The following is a 13,885-nucleotide window of genomic DNA, read 5'->3' as shown; positions in this document are numbered from 1 at the left end:
TCTCAAGATGACCTGTGGGTTTTGTGAATTTTTTGGTGGTGTGTGAGAGAGATTTAGGTGACATAAGGTTTTATAGCACAGTGCATCCTTTTTGAATTATAACAAATGAAACACAGAGAATTCCTAGTCTTTGCTGAGAAATGTTTTAATATTTGCACATGCAGCTTAGAGCAATGCCAGTTATTCCCCATATTTCTTCCCAGATCTCCTATCAGCTCCTTCCTCCAATATCCATTCTGATTCTTCAGTGATGCCCACAACATTGTGTGCATGCAAGCTTGCTCGGTTTCCTCCCTGTGGTTGGGCCCCACATCCACACACATTACGACTCCCTTTTTGCTTCTCCTTGGCTGAAGCAGCTGTGCGCCTGTGCTTCAAACACAGAGCGAGTGCTCCTCTCTGACTCCGTGCTCCTGTGTGGGAGCTCGCCCTCCGCTTTGGGAAGCACCTCCGGTGCCGCGATGATGTGGATGAATGTCCACTGACCCAGGGTCGCCTGGCGGTTTGTCATCCCGGGGCGGCGATGCGGAACGCAGGAGAGGGGCAGACGGGGCCGACAGACGGGCCGACTCGCTCAGAGCTCGCCGGCGCTGTCTGCCGCTCACCCAGAATGTCATCCCCGGGCAGGGGTCAAGAGGCGTCAAGCGGATCAAAACGGAACGGGGGCGCCAAGTGACACGAGGTAACGCACACAGGGGAATGCTGGGAGACTGCAAGCGCCCACATCTCCTCCGAATACCAATAAACTGTCTGCGTTTGAAAAGAATAATTGACCCCCCCCCAACCCTCCCCCGAGGATGGAGGCTTCTGCAGATATGTCAGGTGTCCTTTTGTACAAACGTATGATGATGTAAAAATGGCTTAAAATCAAAGTCCGCAGCAAATTATTTAATTATTCATTTTTAACTAGGATACTAGGATCAAAAAAGAACTCAAATCCCTGTAAAGAGCACAGATTTCTACAAGCTGAAAGAGAGCTGTGGATAAACAACACATTTGCATTGTGTACTTGTCTAACATGGCCCACACAATTCTCTCGCCAATTGCCTTAAATCGTTTTAAGCACGCAGTCCTCACAGAGCATTTAGTCTTTCCGTATCGTCATTTGTTTATCTGTCAGCAGGCCCGTTCTGCTAATGGAATTCCTGATCGACAAGATCCATCTAGGCCCCTCTCCCAAACCCCCACCCGACCATTTCAGAAGCCTTTGCTGCCTTCCGATCATTATAGCCGAGCAAGAAATAGTCTCGTTGTGCAACGTTGACAAACAAAACCTGTAAAGAGGTGGTTAATTAAGTAATCCTGCTCCTATAAAATAGCAAAAGAGGATGCTGGACTCTTTGCTGTCCTATGGGATGATGAAACAGGTAAGTAGAAAATACTCCCTCTGTGTTTTACTGGTTCTGCAGCTGAGAGAGCTACCGGAGACCATGTGGAGACTGTAAACAAATCCAGGCTGACATCTGCCTCTGCTCCTGTGCCTCAGTGATATATTGGAAGACAGATATGTGAATCAATGTGGTATTTCGGCACACAGGGAAACCTATTTAAGTTTAAGCCCGTAAATGAAGATGGCAGCCTGCAGTTTTAAAATGGATATGCAGCCTCACTTACACTGTAATTTATTTCCTTTGCAGAATTTGTGCAGACCTTTTCTAAAGAAACTTACAAAATACTAGGTAGGATGTTTTTCTTTAATACTGCTGCAGTTGAATAAGGTTGGAGTGTCTGGTCATTTGGAACTCGCAGTGCCCTGGCAGACAATGTACAGAAAGAATAGTTGTTGTACTGAAAGGCTGGTAATTCTCAGTGGATTTTGCTCCAATACCCAATTTTCTGTATCTTTTCTGTGTCCTGAATCTGAAGTCATAACTACAGCAAGGAAAGATCCTTTTCATCTCTCACTGGCCATTACTGTTAAGACTCGGGCTTACCAACCTGCTGACATTTTTTCTCATTTTTGTGCTACAGAATTGAAACTGAGATTAAATTGTTCCTCACACACCTGAAAGGTGTTGAGCTATAAGTACCCTCCAAAGATGGACGTGTTCTGCAGAAGTGATCTTCTCTGTCAATGAAGGATGGAAGTATTTTGAGATGAAACAGGAAAATGTTCAGTATCACTCCTAGCCTTCATGTGTTCAAAATTTTAAGGGCTATAATGATTAATTTTTGATTCTGAACATTCATGCAATTTGTGTTGCTGCTTCTTGCTTTGAAGTTAGTGTGGTCTCTAGAGAAGGTCTCATAGTATACTTTTTAAGGATTCAGGACAATCCAAGCCTGCCTTTGACTGATACCTGGTTCCCTTTCAGTACGAAATGCAGTCCTCACCAGTGGAGACATGCCTTGTCACCAATGTCCTACCGAGATGTTGAACATAGTGCCACCTAGTGGACAAAGCTGCTTAAAGTGATGTATGTGTTCAATTGTGCAACTCAGAATAAATGCCTTATTGATACAACATTATTGCCTTATGGGATTTCAGTTGTTAGGCTTCAGGACTATTCTCTTAACAGCTTTGTTCCAACGAAAGTTATCTACCAGAAAGTGTGGAAGTGCTGTGCACTGGAGCAGATGTGATTGTTCTCTTGGTACCTATAAGGATCTCTTTAACCATAGAAAGAAATTGTCTTCAGCTGCTGCTCCTGCACTGCTTAATGCCAGCTCCAAAGAATCAGTGCCAGCTGTGTTCTGTTGTGTCAACCTAAATTCCTTTGCAAGAGCATTTTCCAATGCTCTGTCTTTCTCAGGCATTGTTTGTTAAAGGGTTTCTGGTGAGACTCCTTACTGATGCTTTATTCGTTTTTTTGACTGTTTTGACATTTTTGCATGCCTTTAACCGCTGTGCCGTATTGGTAATATTGGTAATAAAGAGGTCACTGGACAAGGAGGAAGGCCGTGGGCCACATTGCCCACCACTGGCTCCTCTTGCTGTCTAGAGGACAGTGCTGCTGTCTGCACAGCTCAGGCTCCCAGAGCAGAGCAGGTGCAATGAAAGGGAGCTTTTAGATACTAGGGTGGCAGTGCAGGCCTGATGTGGAAAGATCTAGGCGTAAAGCAACACAGAATCAATCCCATAAAGAGTGAAGCTTTTTTGACACATTATTTCAGCAGCTCCGCTTTCATATCGGCTGTTATGCTGGAGCCCAGCCAGTCCAACTTGTCCGTCTGAAAGTGAAACAAAAGCCAAGCTCCACCCTCCTGAAGCAGGTCTGGATAAGAGTGTTTATTTGTAGAAAAGCCTGCACCCCCTAAGAATTTTGGATTAACTAACATGGCCACCTGTTTCAGAGCACTGCGCTATACTGCGAAGTCTTAGTTGTAAGCTCTGCATGCTTCTGGTGTTGTAGCTAGTTTTGATAACGAAAACCAAAAATATAATGCATAGAATTAAACCATGGGTTTGAACAGCTGAGGGCGAAGCATGGGAAAGCATGAAAAAGAACAGAAGAAAGGTTGCAAACAAGATGAGACTATTCAGCCCATCTAGCTCATTGAGGCTCTCATCCAGCTGTTTCTTGGGTATCTGCTTCAACAGTGTGGGTAAGCAGTTTGTTTCCGACTCCCACCACCCTTTGTGTAGTCTCAGTCCCAGTCTCAGTTATAAATGCACTTTCCTGTAGTTTCCACTTGTGTCTTCCGCTTCATGTTTTGGAGTTAATTCCAAAGATGCCCACTGGAGATGTCCACTATGAATATTTAGAGAGGGGAATGTACAAGACAACAAGACAGGCTTCCGGTTATTCCGCAGGGATCTGTTTGCATAGCGGAAAACCTGCTCAGCATGCAATCATGAGACCAGCACCTGTGAATCCGCTCTGCTTTCCTATTTCTGTCCTGCTCCATGAGGCTTGTTCTGTTTCTGGGAATGATCATTAAATGGAATCCTCCTTCCCTGACCCGTACGGAAGACTAATGAGTGTAATTTTCAGAGTTCCAGCCCCACTCCGCACGCTGTTTAATTGGCTGTGATTTTAGCTGAGGTGGCTCCAATTTGCGCTGTGAGTGCATTCACAAGGCACTATTTTCCCTGCTGAAATCTGGGGGAAAAAAAGTCAAAATAAAAAGGACTCAAGCTGCTTGAACGCTATGAGCGCTGGTTACCTGAAGTTGCTCTCGGTTTGTTTTGGTAGGACTGTCTACATCCGCCACCCTAACCCTCTTTCACCTCTAGGGAAATCAGCAACAATCCCTGCTGGGCAAATAAGAGCCTGATTCTTGTCAGTAGGATGCTGACGATAGTACTAAAGCCATTATTATGTGTTGTTTAGATAGACTACAGTTTAGCTAAGCAACACTTTCTTTCTTGAGTATCCATTCTAACCTCATCTGTTAACCACTGTTTTTTTTTTAATCGAGCCTTTTACTGGCTATATTGAATGATGGCACTGAAGCAACTATTCTAAAACATGGTATCAGGTGCATTATTTATTACATTGCTAATTATTCACTGTAAAGTGTTGATATAATGATAAAATGTTGATATAATGTGTGGATTTGTTAACTGCTGAAGATTTGTGTTAAAGAATGAGCATGGTTATTTTGGTGTAAAATTATTCACAGCCTTTCCTTTTAAATTGCACTCTGTAATTAGTAAGTTCTTCCCTTTTAATCCAAATAGTCTTTATTCCCTGGGCTACTGTTTTTAATACCAAAAAGGTTTCATGCTTTACATACACAACCATGTTTTAGAATTCAACAGATGAAGACTGGAAGAGTTAGTCATAGATGAAGGCATAATTATTGAGCCCAGGGGTTGAAAAGAAACATTTTAAATTTAAAGAAAAATAACATCATAAGCAGCTGACTGCACTGTTAGGACCCTCAAAGACAAATACGTCGTCCAGACATTCAGCTTTAGATTGGTTTCACCCATCAGTGCAGCATCACAATGACCTGACTGTGTTCTTGGTGCTGTTTTCTCCTTAACAACAGAATAATTGGATGTGAGACAGTCTTAACAGCAGACCATAAACTTACATATTTGGATGCCTTGGTATTAGTCTGCTATAATGTAAGAAAAGCAATAAAAGTGTGATTATTGAGGCTAAGTTACAGAATTTTTGGAATACTTATTTGTTTGTGGGAATTCTATATAATGTTTTTACTGTTTATTCCACCTGCAAAAACACTGCATACTCCATGATATATGAATACACTACGTATACTTGATAGTTTGTGTAGGTTTATAAATATAGTTGCCCTTCAAACTACAAATCATAGCATCTTCAAGGGATATGATCTTTTTAAATGAAGTCACCAGGTGCTTTCAGTATGAATTTGTTCTTTATTTTTGTCATATCACAATGCTGTGGTGACATTCTTCCTTTCTGTATGTGTAATTATGGGTTTATCTACACAAAAGGCAGAATTTGAAGTCAGGTTTTTAAGAGCCGGTTGAAATGCAGTGTACAAATCACTGAAAAAGTAAGTGAAGTGTTTTTGTTGCACACTAGTTTTAAATGATTGTAGGATCATTTGTTTGGTTTTTTTTTTCAGATAAACCTCATCCAGCTACACAGAAGCAGTGATCACATTTTTTCTTGATATATACTGTAATATAGAAAGTTGCTACATGATAACGTTTGGTATTGCTCTGCCCTTTCACAAAATGTTTCTCCTTTATTAAAGCCATTTTGGTTTTAAACTCATAGTTAATCCTGAGAGATCTGCATTAAGCTGTACATATAGTGTTTTGTAATGGATGTGTAGAGGGGAACATAAGATGTTAATGATGAGGAGCACCTGACAGTTGGTTAATCAGATCTGATAGGTAAATGTGATGGATTAGCTGCTACAGCACTTCTTATGGGCTGTTCACGTGTAGTTCACCTTGAGTTACTGCGTTCATGTTCTAGAAGATCAAAGCTGTTTTAACAGTAGAAAATGCAAGTGGAGGCTTTGAGCAAGATGTGTATGCTCAAAACATACTGTACATATACAGACCAAACCTTGGTCTCAGATGTTGCATTGAGTTTGTATGTACTACCCATGTTCTCGTGGGTTTTAACCAGGTGCTCTAGAATCCTTCCACGGTCCAAATTCATACTTGTAGGCTAATTGGCTTTTGGGAAAAGCTGGTCCTGGTGTGAGTGTGTGGGTGTTTATATCGGTGTCTGTCTGCCCTGCGATGGACAGGCATCCCATACATATACAGCAACAGAGTATGCAATGCTTTGAAATTGGGGAAATGACTTGCCTTCACAATTTTGTCTAGCTGTCAGTGATTCGATCTCAAAAACAAAATAAAATGCCTCCAGTGTATACTACAGAAATAAAAAAGAAATCTTAAGGAAAATGGTGTCACTATAGCCACTGAAAAAAACAGGCCTGTGGACAAAACGTAGAAGACGAAAGAGAGAGGCATGCTCAGTCTTCTTTTCTTCCTTTTTGCGAAACTCTGAAGCAAACAAGGGTGAAACAGTCCTTTCAGATCTTTGCAGGAATAAAATAGAAATCAAATAAAATGCCTGAACAAAAATAGCTGTAAAAATAGAGCTGCTTGCATCCTTTTTTTTATTAAATGCAGATGATCAGCGTGGGACAGGGGTGAAGGCTGGTCTCCAGTTCGAGACACACACTCAGTAAAACAGAGCCCAGTCACTCACCCCCGTGAGGAGAGAACACAGGAAGTGAAGGAGACTTGTTAGCACTGTATCCCCACAGGAGAAGGGGGTGAAGACAGAGTGTCATGGGGTCAGTGGCCTATCGACAGCGTTGGAATAAATGCACAGTTTGTCTGCCCCAGGGCTGGCAATATCCCTGTGGTTAGTGACTACTCTTCAAAATGCAAAGAAACTTTTTTCATTCTCTGCAATGTAAGCTTTATCAGAAGCCTGGCAAGTGTTTCTATCTTTCCCTGACTGGAAATGACGGTAGAGAGCGTATGGTGAGACAAATGAAATGGTCCGGCAGCAGAACTCAGTGTTGATTGTAATTGCTCTGAGGAGAAAAACAGCAGTTCTTGCAGTTATAGGGTTTCATTAAGGTGTTCTACTGAATGTCATGGTAAAACCTATATACTGTAAATTATAAAATAATGGTAAGGCACAAAAAGGTGTGGAATAGTGTTATGAAAACCACTTATAACCATGGGATACTATGGACAGACTGCACATTTTTGTTTAGTTGTTCAGGTTTTTCAATTAAAAGAGAGAGGATGTTAAGAAGAGCAGGCATTTGTTTCATCATGCTTATTTGGCTGCTGGTAATTTAATAATCCATCAATGGTTCTACCATGTAATTTCTTAAAGGGCCCCCAGAATCGGGTTCAACCATGGATCTAGGTTCCAAACTCCCACAGTCCTCTGTGTAAAGAAGTGTCTCCTGTTTTCTGTCCTGAAAGCTCTTAAACTTAATTTCCACTTGCAGTCCCTGTATGGTGGCTAATCTTGAAGAAGTCCCCAGTGTCAGCTTGGTCAATGGCTTTCAGAATTTTGAATGCCTGAATCAAGTTCCCACTTACTGTAATCTTCTCTGTTCCAGAGTAAAATGATTCAGTTCACTTAATCTGTCCGCGTATGTCATTCCCTTCAGACCAGGAATTAGTCTGGCTGCTTGCCTTTATACAGCCTCTAGTGCAGCAATGTGTTTCCTGTAGCACTGTGATGAAAACACATTATTCCACAGTAGGTGAGGTTTGTAGAATTCTAGAGTTTGTAGAAATAGAGTTTTAAGACGTCTTCTTGATGTATCCCAGGCTTCTATTGGCTTTTTTCTTGCGTCCCATTGTCTACACCAAGGATGGGGTAAAATGCACTCCTCAAAAGCTGGACTCCCGCTGGTTTTTACGATCACTTTTCAATTAGCAACTGATTCAGACCTAAACACGAGTGATTTGATTGCTTCTCCAAATAACAAGCTTGATGACATTATTAGGATCAGAGCTGGAATGAAAACGCAGATGGCGCTTCGAGGACTGGCGGAGCCCGTCCCTGCTGTGGCAGGTCGATGGAAACTTCTAGCTCCTGCCCCATACGTTATGTTTTTGTAGTTTAACACCATACCACCCGTTTCGTGTTTGAAACTGTTCCCATTTGTGTGGATGATTAGACGCAAGAAGCAAGAATATGCACTTCAGACATCTTTGAAAGAGAGGCAGAGTCGGCAGGTGAAATCGGTTCACAACACATGCTGACTGCTTTTCCCCGCTGATACGGGGCATCGAGCAGGAGAGACGAGAAAAAGCAAGCAGAAAAAAAGACAGGCCTTACACTCTGCGCCTGCGATTGCTTGGCACTTGCTTCCCTTCCCAAATATAGAAACGCATCAGAATTTCAAATGACTGTCTGACTGTTTGAAGTCCTTTGAATTATGTCCACAGGATATGTCTTCCTTTTTCTTCTCGTATTTACACACAGCCAGTGACAAATGATATCTTTGTTTCAAAAGTGCTTTTCATGCCTCAGGGTTTTTTCATGTTTTGTTCTTTTTGTTTTTTTTTCTCCTGCTTCTGGATCTTCTGAAATATGGATAGTAAAAAACAATCCATGTCACTGCGACTGAAGGTTTGGGGTGGATGAGATGGCTTGACTGGGGAAGGGTTGGGAGCTGGGAGGCAGCACAACATAAAACCCAGTGCAGGAGGGACCTGAGAGCACAGCCAGTCAACTTGAGGGTCTTTCAAACCAGCCCGCCTTGCAGTTTCATTTCCAGCTCCTGCTCAGAGCACAGTTTGTGCTCTCTGAGGCAGACGGTGCCTGTTTGAGTCATGTGACCAGCTGGGAACAGGATTACCCAAACCCTGGAGGACTAGGGGGGGTGTCAGCTGGTAGGGTAAGACCCTCTTGTTTTAGGCATCTGCATCAGAGGGAGATGTGACGCCCCTTCTGCTTGTATTACCTCTACTGTAGGGTTCTGTGGCTCCCTGTGGAGCCTTCTTTTCCCACTCTATGGCTCTTTTAGGTGGGTGCGTCCATGAAGTGAGTCTGCAGGTGTTACGGCATAGGCTCCCCGCCAGCAGAGAGTACCTCGTGCACAAGCCTCTACCTCAACCTATGTGGGAAGGTGTAATTCACTTAGGACAAGATAACCAATCGGACCTCTCAATTACCCCCACTCCACTCACCTGAATACTTTAACCCACTCCACAGTACCTACCTTGCTCAGTATAAGGCATTACCTGGTGAGCTTTACTTCCGGTTTGGAATGACCCACATTCACACATCCTACTGCATGCTTTCTGGTATCCCAACTCATACCTCTCAGAAGCTGCGTTTGTATTCCACACACAGTATGGACAAGAGTTAGGCTTCCAAAGCACTCTCAGTGTCAATGCAAGTGGAAATGAGGGAGGGTATTGCAAGGATTCCATAAAATATCCCATGGGCACAGCACACCGACTGTCCTCACAGTGCTGGTACTCGAAAAAGCAATGTCTTCTGCATTATTTTTTTTAGATTTTTAGAAGCAATACTGCTAAATATTTATTGATACACAGTCGCCAAAACTTAATTATCTCTTCAAATTTCTCCCACTGCTAGAGGGGTTTTCATGTGATGGAACTCATCGACGTAGTACACCAGCCCTTTTTTTACAAGAAACAACCCTGCTACCCCCAGAACAGTAGTGGAGGTTTCTGATAAAGACACCCAAAGTGTGATGAGTACATGCCTTTGATCTGCACTGGGTGACAGGGTGTGTGTTTCTGTGTTGTCAGCAGGTCCGGAGCTTTCAGAGATGAGAGTGTGTACGTTCCTTTAGAGCTGCTGGCATGAGTTCAAATCCCTGCCAGGATCGGCTACACCCTCAGCATTTCAATAACCACAAGTCTTAAGCCACAGGTGATTCCGAACAGGGTGGGCATATAGAATGAAAAGGAATGGAGAATTCAAACATGCAGTAACAAAACAGCTCATTAAATATTTTTTGGCAATTAGAAGGCTCAACATGATGCTTAAGGCCGGTGTAAGTTAGAGCTCTGCGAAGAGGGGGAAAATGACAACTGGCCAACGGAGTAAACTTAGAGTAGAGGCTGGAGCGGAGGGACGGGGTGGAAGGAATGGGATTCAAAATGGGATTTAGACACAGTAAAGACAGGCAGGAGCACAGCTGAAGGACTGTGGGATAGCAAAGCCTAGGCATTAAAAAATGAGCAAGAGGTGAGCTATACATGCAGACAGATGGATAATACAGGATAAGCCATGTGTTCCACTAGATTCTTGGTGGTGTTTACAATCAGAGCCATAATTGTTTCTCATTAGCAGAGTTAAATGCAATCATTTAAATGTGGATGTCTTTCTGATTGGGCTAAATTACATGAATAGATCGCATTCAAACGTGCAATTGAGAAGCTGCGGCGCAGCTGAGACAAGAAAAAAAAATCTCTTAGCAACGGCAGCACGCCGATGCCTCCGGGAGAACCGCAGGGAGGAGAGGCGGAGCGTTCAGGTGTTCTTCCCTTGGCTAATTGTCCTGGAGAGTTTCACATCACGGAGATGCCAGAGGTGAAGGGCTCCCCAAGCACTGCTCTTCTAGATCACAAGGCAGGTTTGAGAGTCTGGGCCTTGGCTTCTCTCACCCCACCTGCTGTCCAGATAAAAAGGTAGTCCTGCAAAATGAGCAGGCCCTTCTGAAAAAGACTGCTGAATATGTAAGAGGCCTTCATTGTGAGGATCCTGGATGGAGTTGTATCTACAGTATGTGGGTTAAAAGGGGAGAAAGTCCAGAGGGGCATCGCTCTGTAGTTGCAAACCTTTCTTGTGTGCTGTTTTCTTTATTATTGTGAGATTTCTAGTATCAGTAATGTTGGGGAACTGTTCAGCAGTTTGAATGATCTTGCAGCTCCTGGAAAGCCACCGTCCAGCAAGTTTCACGGGCTGGTCGGGATTATTTCCCTCGTGAAAATTTAAGCACTTTGCTCAGTTAAGTCAGGAGAGGCCTGCTTTCATGCTGGGAGCCTGCAGGGCATTTTCATGTCTTCAGCCCAAAGCGATCTGAGTGAACAACCTTGTGCATCAGCAAACTATTGTACGTCTTCAGAAATTACTATTTAAGGATGCTTCATAAGATCCACCATAGTGTGGCTGTCCAGAAGTGAGACTGCTCACCCCTCATACAGCCACCAAATTAAGGATCAGTACAATTACTTACATCTAACTTCCCATGTTTGTGCGACTGACCCCAGTATTGAACTTACTGAACATGCCGAACACCATAACACAAAGCAAGAACATGAAACCACAAGAAAGGTTGCAAAGAGGAGACCAATTGGCTTCTTTGGCTTTCAGCAGCCATATGGTCCACGGATCTCGTCCAGCTGTCAAACTTGAAAAATGTCAAATCACTCCAGCAATATTCTTATTCGAATTTCTATCCTGTGCTTTTGCTCGCTTCCTTGTGGCAATATTTAATGATCACACAATAAAACGTTCGGACTGCTAGTAGAATATGGACCTTCAGGCTTTGTGATGTTATTGTCACGAGTGGTGTGAAGAACCCTAAGCAGGTCGGGTAGTGAACGAGTCCAGTAGGGCAAGGCGAAGACGGAGTCGGGTATGCAGGCAGGGTTGTATCCGAGAGGCAGTAAGAGAGTACAATCAAATCCAGAGGGTGAGATGAAGACGTAGTCGGGTATGCAATCAGTGTCATTTCCAGGAGGCTTGAAGAAGAAAGGGGATCGCAAGGTTTCAAAGGTAGGAGCTAGGAAAACAGAAGACTGTTTAATACCAAACGGTGAAGTGAAGGATGGGGAGGTTTAAACAGCAGGTGGGGTGGGAAGCGAAAGACGTGATAGGGTGATTAACTTTTCGGGAATTGGATCGGACTGATGTCTGATTGACAGGGGTCATGGGAATGCGCCGGTGTTTATACGAATTATGCAGTTGACTTTGTGAGAGCGTGACAGTTATTCCAGAGCTGAGATATCTATCCCCGCCTATCCCACCTGTCACCTGCACTCTCACTCCCATCTCCTATTAGCATGAACAAGGAGTACGTTTGCATTTTGACCACAAAGAAATCTGGTCAAGTGATCTGTAACTAGGACCATGTGACCATGTCTTCAAATGGTGTAGACAGCTGACGAAATTGTAGTTGCAGCAGTTTTACTTCAATATTATTGGGGAAACATTTGTAAATTCTGAAAATAGCCTAGAAAATGTTATGCATCAGTATCTCCACAATAAACGCAGAGTAGTCCTACATCTGGATTCCAGTGTGTCAGACTGCATTCACTTTGCAGCCAATGTCACAGTGTGTCCAGATGGAAAGTGGACATCTTTAACAGAGGAGCTGCAGAGCAGACAGAGCCAGAATAAAACAGAGAGAAATTCTAAGGGCAGCTCAAGTAGTTCCAAAATTCAATTTGTAATTTACAATGGCATTGCAAAACAAAGGTTTATCACAAAGCAATATTTGTGATGCAGTAGTGAAGGGGCGTGTGGAAAATAAGATTTCTCTTCGGGAAGAAGGAACATAAACTGATTATTTGGATTCTGTTTCAATGGAAGAGTTAATAATAATTGATCTGGAGGGAGAGTTCAGGCATTGATCTTCCTGTGTGTTTGTCACCAGCTGCTGGCTATTCCCGATAGAAAATCAGGTGCAAATGCAATAAAGTAATTGTTTTAAATAAAATTGGTTTTGCATTCGCTTTGGGGGATCTTTACATGACAACCTGAAAATGTAGTTATTGAGGCCTTTTTGTTCTCACAGGGTAAACCTATTTCCTTCCCTTCTTCCCCTGGCAGTGCTGACTAAATGGCACGGTAACTGTCAGCTGCTCCTCTGTTTGTGTGTTAATCGGGGTTATTCCATGCTCCTCCCAGGGCCCACTGCCTGAAACAATCGACTAATCATTCAATGCAGCTCTGCATGGTGTTCACAGTGGGATAACTGTGCCGCATTCTGGGGGACTGGAGTTATGAAGTCTGGCCAAATGTGTACAGCAGGACTCTACTGCCCTGATCCTGGTTAGCCCCTGTCCAGGAGGTTTTAAAGGTAATCAGTTGAACCAGTTTCCAAAGACTTGGCACAAGTAAATTATAATCCAATAAGCATGAGGTCTTTTAAACAAAAGTAATTCAGAGAACTTTTGGCACAAGAATCTGAAGATCCACAGGACCAGGTTATTTGCTTAGTTGATGAACTACGTTCCAAGTTCTTTCATTCTGTAAGGTGATTTGGAGTGACCTATAAAACTAATTGGATTGCGGCTCTTCAGGATTAGGCTTGGAGATGTTTGAGTTAGAGAATTTCTCCCTTTAAAAATGAACAGGTTTGGCATTCGAGAGGCATGGAGGTTTTGTTTGAAGCATTTGATTAATGCAGATGGTGTGCACCTGTTCTGCCTGTGCTGTGGCCTGTTGGTGAAATGCCACAGACACGTTACAGCTGAAGAACCAGAAGGTGTGGATATATTTGAGGTGATTGGAGGGCTCAGGGACTGGGCTTAGCCATTAGACCCTAGTGATCCCAACTGCAGGCAGCGCAACGTGGAAGGTTAGATCCAAGAGTTTGGAGTCATTTTTTTTGATTGCTGATGCTTGAACCAAAGCACATCACAAATCTCGTTTTATTGCCACAAAAGTCTTTCTCCTCCTTGAAATCTATCAGCTTGCTGTCAATCACTCCCTTGATACATAGCTACCAGTTTAATAATGCTGATCCCAGCGCTGGCTTTTGGCCCGCTGAACCTCTCCTCGATGCTTGGGCTTTCTTATCGGATTTTCCATTTGTGCTTGTTCAGGAGTGTTGGTGGGAGGAGGAGGGGAAAGGGGAGAGTTATTTTGAAGCCAGCTTCTCATCCATTGGTGTGTTTTTCTGACCTCTGACCTTTTAGACCCTTTGCCTTGTCATCTGCAAGGAGATTCTAGCTAGCAATGGTAGTGCTTCCATCTCTTGAATCTGGAAACAGCAGCACCCCACATAATTTTAAAAAGAG

This window comes from Atractosteus spatula, chromosome 7 (assembly GCF_055471065.1).
Source record: "Atractosteus spatula isolate fAtrSpa1 chromosome 7, fAtrSpa1.hap1, whole genome shotgun sequence".
Classification (NCBI taxonomy): Eukaryota; Metazoa; Chordata; class Actinopteri; order Semionotiformes; family Lepisosteidae; genus Atractosteus; species Atractosteus spatula.
This window is presented reverse-complemented; position numbering follows the sequence as displayed.